Consider the following 14,848-nt stretch of genomic DNA (forward strand, 5'->3'; position numbering starts at 1 on the left):
GTGTTACAGGCACCGCTGCTGGAACACTGTCACAGGCACTGTTAGTGACCCAGTGTCACAGGCACTGCTAGTGGCACAGTGTCACAGGCACCACTAGCGACACAGTGTCACAAGCACCGCTAGAGGCATGCTGTCACAGGCACCACTAGTGACATAGTGGCACAGGCTGCACTAGCGACACAGTGTCTCAGGCAGCGCTAGAGGCATGCTGTCACAGGCACTGCTAGTGACATAGTGTCACAGCACCACTAGTGACACAGTGTCACAGGCATTGCTGGTGGTACACTGTCTAAGGGACCACTAGCAGCACAGTGGCACGGGCACTGCTAGTGACACCGTGTCACAGGCACTGCTAGTGGCACAATGTCACAGGCACTGCTAGTTACACAGTGGCACAGGCACCGCTAGTGGCACAGTGTCACATGCACCACTAGCGACACAGTGGCATGGGCAGCGCGAGAGGCATGCTGTCACAGGCACCGCTAGTGACTCAGTGACACAGACACTGCTAGTGACACAGTGTCACAGGTACTGCTAGAGGCACACTGTCACAGGCAGCTCTAGAGGCATGCTGTCACAGGCACCACTAGTGACACAGTGACACAGACACTGCTAGCAACACAGTGTCACTGGCACCGCTAATGACATAGTGGCACAGGCACCGCTAGCGACACAGTGTCACAGGCAGCGCTAGAGGCACACTGTCACAGGCACTGCTAGTGACACGGTGGCACAGGCACCGCTAGTGACACAGTGGCACAGGTACCACTAGTGGCACAATGTCACAGGCACTGCTAGTGACACAGTGGCACAGGCACCGCTAATGACACAGTGTCACAGGCACCGCTAGTTGCACACTGTCACAGGGACCACTAACAGCACAGTGTCACAGACAACGCTAGTGGCACAGTGTCACAGGCACTGCTAGCAGGACAGTGTCACAGGCACCTCTAGTGACACATTGTCACAGGCACTGGTGATGGCACTCTGTCTCAGGGACCACTAGCAGCACAGTGGCATAGGCACAGCTAATGACACAGTGGCACAGGCACCGCTAGTAGCACAGTGTCACAAGCACCGCTAGTGACACAGTGTCACAGGCACTGCTAGTGGCACAGTGGCACAGGCACCGCTAGTGACACAGTTGCACAGGCACCGCTAGTGGCACATTGTCACATGCACCGTTGGTGGCACAGTGTCACAGGCACCGCTAGTGACACAGTGGCACAGGCACCGCTAGAGGCATGCTGTCACAGGCACCGCTAGTGAAATAGTGGCAGAGGCACCGCTAGCGACACAGTGTCACAGGCAGCGCTAGAGGCACACTGTCACAGGCACAGCTAGTGACACAGTGTCAAAGGCACCGCTAGTGACACAGTGTCACAGGCATTGCTAGTGGCACACTGTCTCAGGGACCACTAGCAGCACCGTGGCACAGGCACCGCTAGTGACACAGTGTCACAGGCACCGCTAGTGACACAGTGGCACAGGCAATGCTTGTGACACAGTGGCACAGGCAATGCTGGTGAAACAGTGGCACAGGCACGGCTAGTGGCACAGTGTCACACACACCACTAGTGGCACAGTGTCACAGGCACCGCTAGAGTCACGCTGTCACAGGCAGCGCTAGAGGCATGCTGTCACAGGCACCGCTAGTGACACAGACACTGCTAGCGACACAGTGTCACAGGCACTGGTGGTGGCACTCTGTCTCAGGGACCACTAGCAGCACAGTGTCACAGGCACCACTAGTGGCACAGTGTCACTGGCACCGCTGGTGGAACACTGTCACAGGTGCTGCTAGTGACACAGTGTCACAGGCACTGCTAGTGGCACAGGCACCGCTAGTGACACAGTGGCACAGGCACCACTAGTGGCACAGTGTCACAGGCACAGTTAGTGGAACAGTGTCACAGGCACCGGTAGCGACACAGGTCACAGGCACTGCTAGAGGCACACTGTCACAGGCAGCGCTAGAGGCATGCTGTCACAGGCACCACTAGTGACACAGTGACACAGACACTGCTAGCGACACAGTGTCACAGGCACCGCTAATGACATAGTGGCACAGGCACTGCTAGTGACACAGTGTCACAGGCAGCGCTAGAGGCACACTGTCACAGGCACTGCTAGTGACACAGTTTCACAGGCACTCGTGCTGGCACTCTGTCTCAGGGACCACTAGCAGCACAGTGGCACAGGCACCACTAGTGACACAGTGTCACAGGCACCGCTAGTGGCACAGTGTTACAGGCACTGCTGCTGGAACACTGTCACAGGCACTGTTAGTGACCCAGTGTCACAGGCACTGCTAGTGGCACAGTGTCACAGGCACCACTAGCGACACAGTGTCACAGGAACCGCTAGAGGCATGCTGTCACAGGCACCACTAGTGACATAGTGGCACAGGCTTCACTAGCGACACAGTGTCTCAGGCAGCGCTAGAGGCATGCTGTCACAGGCACTGCTAGTGACATAGTGTCACAGCACCACTAGTGACACAGTGTCACAGGCATTGCTGGTGGTACACTGTCTAAGGGACCACTAGCAGCACAGTGGCACGGGCACTGCTAGTGACACCGTGTCACAGGCACTGCTAGTGGCACAATGTCACAGGCACTGCTAGTTACACAGTGGCACAGGCACCGCTAGTGGCACAGTGTCACACGCACCACTAGCGACACAGTGGCATGGGCAGCGCGAGAGGCATGCTGTCACAGGCACCGCTAGTGACACAGTGACACAGACACTGCTAGTGACACAGTGTCACAGGTACTGCTAGAGGCACACTGTCACAGGCAGCGCTAGAGGCATGTTGTCACAGGCACCACTAGTGACACAGTGAACAGACACTGCTAGCAACACAGTGTCACTGGCACCGCTAATGACATAGTGGCACAGGCACCGCTAGCGACACAGTGTCACAGGCAGCGCTAGAGGCACACTGTCACAGGCACTGCTAGTGACACGGTGGCACAGGCACCGCTAGTGACACAGTGGCACAGGTACCACTAGTGGCACAATGTCACAGGCACTGCTAGTGACACAGTGGCACAGGCACCGCTAGTGGCACAGTGTCACATGCACCACTAGCGACACAGTGTCATGGGCAGCACTAGAGGCACGCTGTCAAGGCAGCACTAGAGGCACGCTGTCACAGGCACTGCTAATGACACAGTGACACAGAGACGGCTAGCGACACAGTGTCACAAGCACTGGTGGTGGCACTCTGTCTCAGGGACCACTAGCAGCACAGTGGCACTGGCACCACTAGTGACACAGTGTCACAGGCACCGCTAGTGGCACAGTGTCAGAGGCACCGCTGCTGGTACACTGTCACAGGCACTGCTAGTGACACAGTGTCACAGGCACCGCTAGTGACACAGTCACACAGGCACCGCTAGTGGCACAGTGTCACAGGCACCACTAGTGACACAGGGGCACAGACACCGCTGGCGATGGTGACACAGTTGCACAGGCACTGCTAGTGGCACAGTGTCACAGGCACCATTGGTGGCACACTGTCAAAGGCACCGCTAGTGACACAGTGTCACAGGCACCGCTGGTGGCACACAGGCACCGCTAGTGGCACAGTGTCACAGGCACCGCTAGTGACACAGTGCTACAGGCACCACTAGTGACAGAGTGGCACAGGTACCGCTAGTGGCACAGTGTCACAGGCACCACTGGTGACACAGTGGCACAATCACTGCTAGTGACACAGTGGCACAGGCACCACTAGTGGAACAGGGGCAACGGCACCGTTGGTGATATGTGACACAGTGTCACAGGCACCACTTGTGACACACTGTCACAGGCACCGCTTGTGACCCAGTGTCACAGGCACCGCGGATGGCACACTGTCACAGGCACCGCTAGTGGCACAGTGTCACAGGAACCACTAGTGACAGACTGTCACAGGCACCGCTTGTGACACAGTGTCACAGGCACCGCTGGTGGCACAGTGTCACAGGCACTGCTGGTGGCACACTGTCACAGGCACCACTAGTGGCACAGTGTCACAGCCACCGCTAGTGGCATGCTGTCACAGGGAACACTAAAAGCACAGTATCACAGGCACCGCTAGTGGCACAGTGTCACAGGCACTGCTAGCAGCACAGTGTCACAGGCACCGCTAGTGACACATTGTCACAGGCACCGCTGGTGGCACACTGTCACAGGCACTGCTCTGACACATTGTCACAGGCACCGCTGATGCCACATAGTCACAGGCACTGCTAGTGGCACAGTGTCATGGGGACTACTAGCAGCACAGTGTCACAGGCACCGCTAGTGACACAGTGGCACAGGCACCGCTAGTGTCGCAGTGTCACAGGCACCGCTAGTGACACAGTGTCACAGGCACCACTAGAGACGCTGTCACAGGCAGCGCTAGAAGCAGACTGTCACAGGCACTGCTAGCGGCACAGTGTCCAGGCACCACTAGTGACACAGTGTCACAGACACCGCTGGTGGCACGCTTTCACAGGCACTGCTAGTGACACAATGGCACAGGTACCGATAGCAGCACGCTGTCACAGGGACCACTAGCAGCACAGTGTCAAAGGCACTGCTAATGACACAATGGTACAGGTACCGATAGCGGCACACTGTCACAGGGACCACTAGCAGCACAGAGTCACAGGCACCGCTAGTGACACAGTGGCACAGGCACCGCTAGCGTCACAGTGTCACAGGCACTGCTTGAGGCACACTGTCTCAGGGCCCACTAGCAGCACAGTGGCACAGGCACCGCTAGTGGCACAGTGTCACAGGCACCGTTGGTGGCACACTGTCACAGGCACTGCTAGTTACACAGTGTCACAGGCTCTGCTAGTGGCACACTGTCACAGGCACTGCTAGTGGCACAGTGTTCAGGCACCACTAGTGACACAGTGTCACAGACACCACTAGTGGCACGCTGTCACAGGCACCACTAGTGACACAATGGCACAGGTACTGATAGCTGCACAGTGTCACAGGGATCACTAGCAGCACAGTGTCACAGGCACCGCTAGTGACACAGTGGCACAGGCACTGCTAGTGGCAGAATGTCACGTGGCACAGGCACCACTGGTGACACGGTATCACAGGCACCGCTAGAGTCACGCTGTCACAGGCAGCGCTAGAGGCATGCTGTCACAGGCAGCGCTAGTGACACAGTGACACAGACACTGCTAGCGCCACAGTGTCACAGGCACTGGTGGTGGCACCCTGTCTCAGGGACCACTAGCAGCACAGTGGCACAGGCACCACTAGCGACACAGTGTCACAGGCACTGCTAGTGGCACAGTGGCACAGGCACCGCTAGTGACACAGTTGCACAGGCACCACTAGTGGCACAGTGTCATAGGCAGCGTTAGTGGCACAGTGTCACAGGAACCACAAGCGACACAGTGTCACAGGCACCGCTAGAGGCACGCTGTCACAGGCAGCGCTAGAGGCATGCTGTCACAGGCACCACTACTGAAACAGTGACACAGACACTGCTAGCGACACAGTGTCACAGGCACCGCTAGTGACATAGTGGCACAGGCACCGCTAATGACACAGTGTCACAGGCAGCGCTAGAGACACACTGTCACAGGCACTGCTAGTGACACAGTGTCACAGGCACCGCTAGTGACACAGTGTCACAGGCACCACTAGAGACGCTGTCACAGGCAGCGCTGGAGGCAGACTGTCACAGGCACTGCTAGCGGCACAGTGTCCAGGCACCACTAGTGACACAGTGTCACAGACACCGCTGGTGGCACGCTTTCACAGGCACCGGTAGTGACACAATGGCACAGGTACCGATAGCAGCACGCTGTCACAGGGACCACTAGCAGCACAGTGTCAAAGGCACTGCTAATGACACAATGGTACAGGTACCGATAGCGGCACACTGTCACGGGGACCACTAGCAGCACAGAGTCACAGGCACCGCTAGTGACACAGTGGCACAGGCACCGCTAGCGTCACAGTGTCACAGGCACTGCTTGAGGCACACTGTCTCAGGGCCCACTAGCAGCACAGTGGCACAGTGTCACAGGCACCGTTGGTGGCACACTGTCACAGGCACTGCTAGTTACACAGTGTCACAGGCTCTGCTAGTGGCACACTGTCACAGGCACTGGTAGTGGCACAGTGTTCAGGCACCACTAGTGACACAGTGTCACAGACACCACTAGTGGCACGCTGTCACAGGCACCGCTAGTGACACAATGGCACAGGTACTGATAGCTGCACAGTGTCACAGGGATCACTAGCAGCACTGTGTCACAGGCACCGCTAGTGACACAGTGGCACAGGCACCGCTGGTGACAAAGTGACACAGGCACTGCTAGTGGCAGAATGTCACGTGGCACAGGCACCACTGTGACACGGTATCACAGGCACCGCTAGAGTCACGCTGTCACAGGCAGCGCTAGAGGCATTCTGTCACAGGCAGCGCTAGTGACACAGACACTGCTAGCGTCACAGTGTCACAGGCACTGGTGGTGGCACTCTGACTCAGGGACCACTAGCAGCACAGTGGCACAGGCACCACTAGCGACACAGTGTCACAGGCACTGCTAGTGGCACAGTGGCACAGGCACCGCTAGTGACACAGTTGCACAGGCACCACTAGTGGCACAGTGTCACAGGCAGCGTTAGTGGCACAGTGTCACAGGAACCACAAGCGACACAGTGTCACAGGTACCGCTAGAGGCACGCTGTCACAGGCAGCGCTAGAGGCATGCTGTCACAGGCACCACTACTGACACAGTGACACAGACACTGTTAGCGACACAGTGTCACAGGCACCGCTAGTGACATAGTGGCACAGGCACCGCTAACGACACAGTGTCACAGGCAGGGCTAGAGGCACACTGTCACAGGCACTGCTAGTGACACAGTGTCACACGCACCGCTAGTGACACAGTGTCACAGGCATTGCTGGTGGCACACTGTCTCAGGGACCACTAGCAGCACAGTGGCACAGGCACCACTAGTGACACAGTGTCTCAGGCGCCGCTAGTGACATGGTGGCACAGGCACCGCTAGTGACACAGTGGCACAGGCACCACTAGTGGCACAATGTTACAGGCACTGCTAGTGAAACAGTGGCACAGGCACCACTAGTGGCACAGTGTCACACGCACCACTAGCGACACAGTGTCATGGGCAGCACTAGAGGCATGCTGTCAAAGGCAGCGCTAGAGGCACCACTGGAACTATTATGTTCCCCTATCTGAGCCTGTGTGCTGTCCCCATTTCAGAATTTGTATTGTTCCCCTATCTCAGCCTGAGTGCTGTCGCCCATCTGAGCATTTCTATTGTTCCCCTATCTGAGCCTGAGTGATGTCGCCCATCTGAGCATTTGTATTGTTTTCATATCTGAGCCTGAGTGCTGTTGTCCATCTCAGCATTTGTATTGTTTTCATATCTGAGCCTGAGTGCTGTCGCCCATAGAGCATTTGTATTGTTCCCATATCTGAGCCTGAGTGGTGTCGCCCATTTGAGCATTTGTATTGTGCCCATATCTGAGCCTGAGTGCTGTCGCCCATCAGAGCATTTGTATTGTTCCCATATCTGAGCCTGAGTGCTGTCTCCCGAATGAGCATTTGTATTGTTCCCCTATCTGAGCCTGAGTGCTGTAACTCATCAGAGCATTTGGATTGTTCCCCTATCTGAGCCTGAGTGCTGTCGCCTATCTGAGCATTCGTATTGTGCCCCTATCTGAGCCTGAGTGCTGTCGCCCATCTGAGCATTTTTATTGTTCCTCTATCTGAGCCTGAGTACTGTCGACCATCTGGACTTTTGTATTACTCCCATATATAAGCCTGAGTGTTGTTCCCCCATCTGAGCAATTACCATTGTTCCCCTATCTGAGCTGGAGAGCTGTCCTGCCTGTGAGGATGTTCATTGTTCCCTCGAAACGAGTCTGAGCATTGCTTCCCCATTTTAGCAGATGAATTGCTATCCTATCTGCACCTGAGTGTCGTCCCCAACTGATAATTTACATCAGAGCCTCAGTGCTTTTCCTGATCTCAGTATTTTCCTTTTCCCCCACTCGATGTGAATCGGAGTATTGTCCCCCAACTGAGCATTAGCGTTTTTCCTCCATCTGAGACGTTGCATGTTATCTGAGTCAGAGTGCTGTACCCATCTGTGCATGAGTGTTGCCCCTATCAGAGCATCTGAGTCTGAGTGCTACCCCATATCTCAGCATTTACACTCCTATATGAGCCTGAGTGCTATCACCCTTCTGACTATTTTCATTGTTCCTCCTATCACAGCCTAAGTGTTGTCCGCAGTTCAACATTTGTATTGTTCCACATCGGAGCCTGGGTGCTGTCCCCATCTGAAATGTGCATTGTTCCTCTGAGCCAGAGTTGTGCCCCAGCTCAACAATTGCACCATTCCCCTATCTGAATCTTAGCACTGTCCCCTATCTGAGAGTTGCATTGTTCCCCAATCTGAGCCGGAGTGCTCTCCCCATCTGAGCATTTTCATTGTTCCCTCTATCTGAGCATTTGCATTGTTATGCTATCTGCGCCTGGATGCAGTCTCCCAACTAAGCATTTTCACTGTTTTCCTACTTGAGCCTGAGTTCTGTCCCCATTGGAGCATTTGCACTGTCCCCCTATCTGAGCTTGAGTGCTGTCGCCCATCTAAGCATTCTCATTGTTCCGCCGATCTGACTCAGAGGCTTGTCTCAAGCTGAGCATTTTGATTGTGTACCTGTGATGGATTGCCATTTGGCAAGGGTGTGAAAGCCCTGGATTTTTTGATTTGTATTAAATAATAAAAGGATGCAGGTAATTCCATCTCTGAGAGGGTAATCTGCTAATCAGATTCCCCTTCCATAAACTCCATGCCAAAAGCATAGGGTGTAGCTGGGTCCTGCTGCATCAGCATCCTGATCTGCAGCGCCCGCTCTATCAGTGGCACAGAGGAGGTTCAGAGAGTTGCCTATTTGACAGCTGCAGTGACAGCCACGTGTCTACAGTGCTGGGCTGCATCTAATATATCCACCACTGTGCCAAAACTATGATGTTATAAGTAGCCCGTGATGGTGACCCATTGTCATGCCTCTTCTTTGATCTCTTTGTGAGGGTAGGTAACACCCTCCGCCAGAGCCAGCTGCCCAACAGTCAGATTTCCTAAGCCCAGGCATCAAAGGACCACCACTATTCAAAGGGAGTAGCATCACACCAGATTGCTGCACTTCTAAAGGCCTTTGATCCTAATGAGAAAGAAAGCAAGAGGAGAAGTTTGAATAGTCAGGAGTGATCTGTATAGTGGAGGAAGACTTCAACCTTTGTGGTTCTGTCTGCCTCTCTTTCTCTCTCCTTCCTGTCTTGTTTTACATTGTATGCAAAATAATCTTGATAAAATATTAAACAATTAAGCAAATGATAATGATCACAACATTTTAGAAACAAATTGATTTGATTAAATGTGAAGTGAACTCTAAACAAACATCAGTTTAAACAACAACAAAAAAAACATTGTTTGAGGAAATTAAAAGAAATTGAAATCTGTTACTGGATTATTAAACTTAAAATTTGATTAAAACAACGTCTATTAAAATAGGACATTTCCCAACTCTATTTCCATTTGCAACAGTCTTATTAGCATCTAAATGTTTGTAACAGCGTGAGAATTTGCATATGCATTGATCAAGAGGTATTTATCACAGGAGTATGCTCGTTCTTAAGTCACATTTCATCTTATCATATATGCATGCGATCTTACTTAAATCGTTACTTCGGGCATGTTCAATAGGTCATATTTGCAAATCACAATATCATAGTGTATTCAAAGATCAACCAAGTCATCTTGATCCAATAGTAATGATTGCATAAAATGAATTGTAGCAATTCGACTGTGGTGTACTTGGTGGTAAATATGAGTCGCCATATTATGTCTGGTGTAATCATCCTGAATTGTTCAAAGTGTTTGGTTAGGAACCTCTGATGATTTATATTGAGTTTGGGGCAATCTACTATCAAGTGCTGCAAAGTCTCTGGTTCTTTGTTATAATTGCAGAATCGACAGATGTTCCTATTTGTACTGATAATTTTTCATCTTGCCTATATTTCTCTAGTTGACCACAAGTTGAATCTTAAACATAACACTTGTGATCCGTACATTGGTGACAGATGTTTTATAAAGTATGGTTCAATGGTGCAGAGTTTCTTTTCACCAAACGGGTTATTGCTGACATCTTTATAAGTTAGGCATTGTGTCCGAGTGGCAATCCAATCATTCTGGTATAATTTCATTGTGGATCGGGTTGGATTGGCAAGGAGCAAATCTAATGCGATATCAACTTCAGCTAATATTTGCATGATAAAAGTCCGCAATTTTTTTACAAAATGGTGTTCAGAAAGAACACATAAGTAGCCAGTGTATTAAGCTGATTGTCTACCTTTGTAATCAAAATACACTTCCTGAATAGCACATAAAGGCACCAATGGTATATACCGTTCAAGGAGATTAAGCCTAATTCATATCTGAGTAATGCAACAGGAAGGCATTGGGGTAGATTTAAAACTTGTTTCCAATACTTCCCTTCTATTCTAGTATAGATTTCAGGAATAATCTCCCTGGTTTCGGCTCCATAGAGAAATATTGGTGTTGCTTTTTGGCTATGATATGTCACTGCTCGGCAAGTAGAAAATGTACCATACTTTGCAAGAATGATTTTTGTTTGCGCTATTGCAGTGGTTATTTTACTTTCTAGTGAAAGCAACAGATGTTTGTCCTGCAGTTTATCCATGATATTCATTCCCAAATACATATATGGATAGACTACTTCTAGCTCTGGGTTTTGTAGCGTCCATTTTAGTTTTGTACTTGTGGCACGTTTAGATCTGCACTGCATTACTTTGGTTTTATTCAGATTAATTGTTCATTGATTTTTCTGGATATATAGAGCCAAGGCATTGAGGAGCATTCACAGTCCCTTAGGAGTCTTTGAAAGCAGGACTAAAACATCCTCATACAGTAATGCTGGTAGATGTTTCGCACTAATCTTTGGCGCATCAGTTATGACTTGTTCAATGACTTGTTCAAAGGAATCCTTTAAGTCTGAGATAAAAAAAAGTTAAAGAGGGCTGAAACAAGTAAACAGCCCTACTTCAGCCCTCTATAAGTTTGTATAGAAGCAGAAAGGAGTCCTTCCAAATTTAATTGTATTTGTATTGATGTATTTGAATGCAGTAAATTGATAATGGCTCTCAAAGTAGCCGGGAAACCTGCTTTCTCCAATTTTCTCATTAAGAGCTCTCTAGAAATGGAGTAGAACGTGGCCCAAAAATCGACAAAGGTCAGATAGAGTGGCTGCATGGAGATGTGTGCTTGTGTTTTAAATACTGTGATGGGCGTCAAATTGATGACCGTGCCCATACCCGCCAGAAATCCTGATTGGCTTGGGTGAAGTTTTTGATATATTTTTGTCCAATCATTGAAGTCCCTGAGCACAAATTGGGCAAATGTTTTCCAGGCCGCATCTAAGAGCGCAATAGGTCTATAGTTTGAGGGCAGGGAATGTTCTTGTTTTTTAAATATGGGCCCAATCACTGATTGGCCTGACCCCATATATTCGAAATGCCCAAAGGAGGTACGGAATGCTGTCTTCCATTCATCTCCGGTCTTGACTCGAATGAGGTGGTAAGCCCTGTAAGATTCAATTTAGTGTAAATACAAGCACCCTTAACAGCTTCTAAGATATCTGGAATTAAAGGCATGAGAAACCGGTCTGGCACAGTTATCTTATTAAGTCCAGGGTAATCGATGCAGGGGAGCAGTTCATCAGTGTCTTTTTTGGAGACAAAAAATAACTAGGCTCCAGCGGGGGAAGTGGATTCGGTAATCAGCCCGTTCCAGAGTTTGTTGTGCAAGTACTCCTTCAGTACCAACCTTTCTTTTTCGGAAAGAATATACATCCTTTCAAAGGGTATTGGATGATCTGGAAAGAGTGGTATAGCAGAATCGTCTTGACGATGTGGAGGTAATTCCGAGTATTCTCAAGAGGCAAAAATCCCTTAAATTCTCTGTACAGTTCAGGTAGGACACAAATGTTATCGATCTGTGTGGTTGCTGAAGGATGTGTCACAGAGATCAAAGAGGAATGAAAGCCTACAGAGCCGTCTGAAAGACAGTGCTTAATGCAGTGTTCGGAACCCAATTAATATAAGGATTGTGTAACCTCAACCAGGGTAACCCTAAAATGACCGGATAGTGAGCGGCCTTTATTATGTCAAAAGTTAACAGTTCCTTGTGAGATGCTATGAGATTTAAGATGGGAACAGTCTGTTCAATTATGGGACCTGAAACTAAAGGACTGCCATCTACCCCTTATACAGGGATTGAAACATCCTTGGGTGTATGTGATATTCCGTTCTTACAGGCCCATTGGTCATCGATAAAGTTACCCACCACTCCATAATCTGGTGAGGCGGGAATGTTGTGTGTCTCCAAACTGGGGAGAATGAACTTCACGTTCAGTAGAACCATAGAAGTATTAGCATGATAGGAGCCTTGTGGTAAGGGGGACTGCACGTTGTAATGGGGAATGTGAAGGGTTTTGACACATGTTGAATCAATAGACTGGGTAGATGTGGGGATGAGCTGTCGCCACCCATTATTCTATCCCAGGACAAACTAAATCAATAGACTGGGTGGATGTGGGGATGAGCTATCGCCGCCCACATTCACGCCAGAATAGGAGAACTGCGCAGTTGGCACGAGACCACTCCAAAGATACAACCTTCTTGTGGGAGGTTCCACATCACCACTCTACTGTAAGGATGCCATCAAAACAATGTTAAGCAAGGGTCCTATACTATCAAGCAAAAGACCACTCTATTGAGATGCAGTAATTCAAGACAACTCAAAAATGGATGCAGTACTGACAAATTCCCCAAGGTGGCGCTAGCGGTCTAAACTCTGACAGGGAAACTGTATTTAGGAGTTGCAAGAGGGGCAGGGACTTGAAAGCGTGTCGGTTAATTGAAAATCTAGCCACCTGCTGTTCCCAGAGGCCAAGAGGCTGGGAAACCTTAACACCTCAGAGATTCTCACACCAGGAGGCAGGATATCACATGACCCTGTTGATTGATTGAGGAGAGACTTCCAGGCAGCCTGCTGGAGCCCACACAAAAGGCTTTTTCTGTTGAATGGGGTATGTTAATTTTGAGTTTTTCCTGTCAACAGCCCTCTGCCAGCAAGGAGAGACATGTGATCACTGACCCACCCAGACTCCTCGAGGCAGACCCAAACACTTGGGGGAGTTGAATTGCAACAAATATATATTTTATAGAAACAGTGATAATTTATTGTAACCAAATGACAGGAATGTACAACTTTGAGAGTTTTAGTTTGAAAAATGCCCTCACGATTTGAGTCCAAACTCCAATTTGTACCATGTTCTGGGGCCAAACCCCGCTAATTATGATTATTGTAGACAATATGTTTAAGCTAGAGACATGGAAAGTTACTGGTATATATGTGGAAGGGAAATGTACCTTTGTATAATTTTTGATGAAAAACCCATGTTGCAAAATCTACTAAAATCGAAAATAAGTTGCCATTTTTGAATGCAAGCTCCTAGAAACGCCAGAGTCGGGACAGGGACTATCTTTAGTAATATATGATGTGTGTATGTGATGTCAAACAACTGTGTACCTGGGAAATATGTATTTGGATCAGAATAGGTTTGTGTGCACGTTGACCAGGGGAGTGTCATTTCTGCAGGTCATAAAAATGACATCACTCTGACACACTATCCCTTCCCAATTCAGGGACCAAATAATCTATTTACCTATCAAGTAGAGAGGGGCAGGCTCAGTTATGCCACGCACACACCCACTTCTAAAACACATAAAAAGAGACTGCTCGGACAGGTAGGGACATTCAATTTCATTTTCTGCGGAGCATGCTGACCGACGACTTCACATCCAGAGATCCAACACTTAGACTTCCAAGCTAAACATAGACTACAGACCTTTGAACCTAGAAGGCCCACTGCAAGCAAAAGTATTCTCAGCAGGCCTTCAGAATCTAGCAAACTTAACCAAACTATTCAACAGCCGGGCGAGCTGTTTGAATTCTTTGCCAAGAACTGTTGCTGGAAACGCAGACCAGACCCAGACCGCTGTGAGCAGAACCGGTGCCTGATTGACCCGCCGTATCCAGAGTGGCTATACCAGCAGAGCAGAGCTGACCCAGACGCTGTGAGCAGAACCGCCCAGTCCAGTCCAGTTGACCAGATCTGTGACGAGGCCCATTCACTTCAAAATTAGGAGTGAGTATCCGCCAGAACTGTGCAGAACCCAATCTCTTAGTTAAAATAATCTAATCCAAACTATTTTAACCTAATTAGAACAGCCTCCTAGAAATCGTGTCATCTGTCATGTTTAAAGCTGCACAACTGTCACCTGTCAATTCTGCAGCTGCAAGCTGTCACCTGTCATTTTGAGTTTTACTTTAAATCCGAAAATCTACCATTATTAAATCGTCCGTATCTCTGGAACCGTTTGGACTAGGAACAAAATTGAACTTTCATTTTAAAGCTGTGATTCTAGGCTTCCTACTTCTTATACTTTTTCCGCAATCGCAAGACACGCACTCGCGAAATTTACCGCAATTTGCGATTTGACCCGATTTCTTCATCTGTAGAAATCAGCCGCTTTTTGCTTCTCTTTGTTAAAATCCATTTGCAGCCTGGTAACAACTCATAGGGCATTGCTAAAGTGAGCCTGAACTAATACCAACAAGCATCTCTCACTCATCCTGAACCTCTAGAGGGAATTAAAAGCAATTTTAGCACCTTTCCACTTCCTTGCAAACCACATTAAAGTAATTTGCCTGT

At 49.6% G+C, this 14,848-nt stretch overlaps 1 protein-coding gene across 2 annotated transcripts in view; it reads left to right on the top strand.

Annotated features, from left to right (window-relative positions):
- The window catches only part of PLPP4 (phospholipid phosphatase 4), a 1,071,056-nt gene that overhangs the window by 415,424 nt on the left and 640,784 nt on the right, over nucleotides 1–14,848 (top strand). The gene's annotated exons all lie outside the window — the stretch shown is intronic.

Source organism: Ambystoma mexicanum, chromosome 8, assembly GCF_040938575.1.
Source record: "Ambystoma mexicanum isolate Mex_15411 chromosome 8, UKY_AmexF1_1, whole genome shotgun sequence".
In the NCBI taxonomy this organism is placed as follows: Eukaryota; Metazoa; Chordata; class Amphibia; order Caudata; family Ambystomatidae; genus Ambystoma; species Ambystoma mexicanum.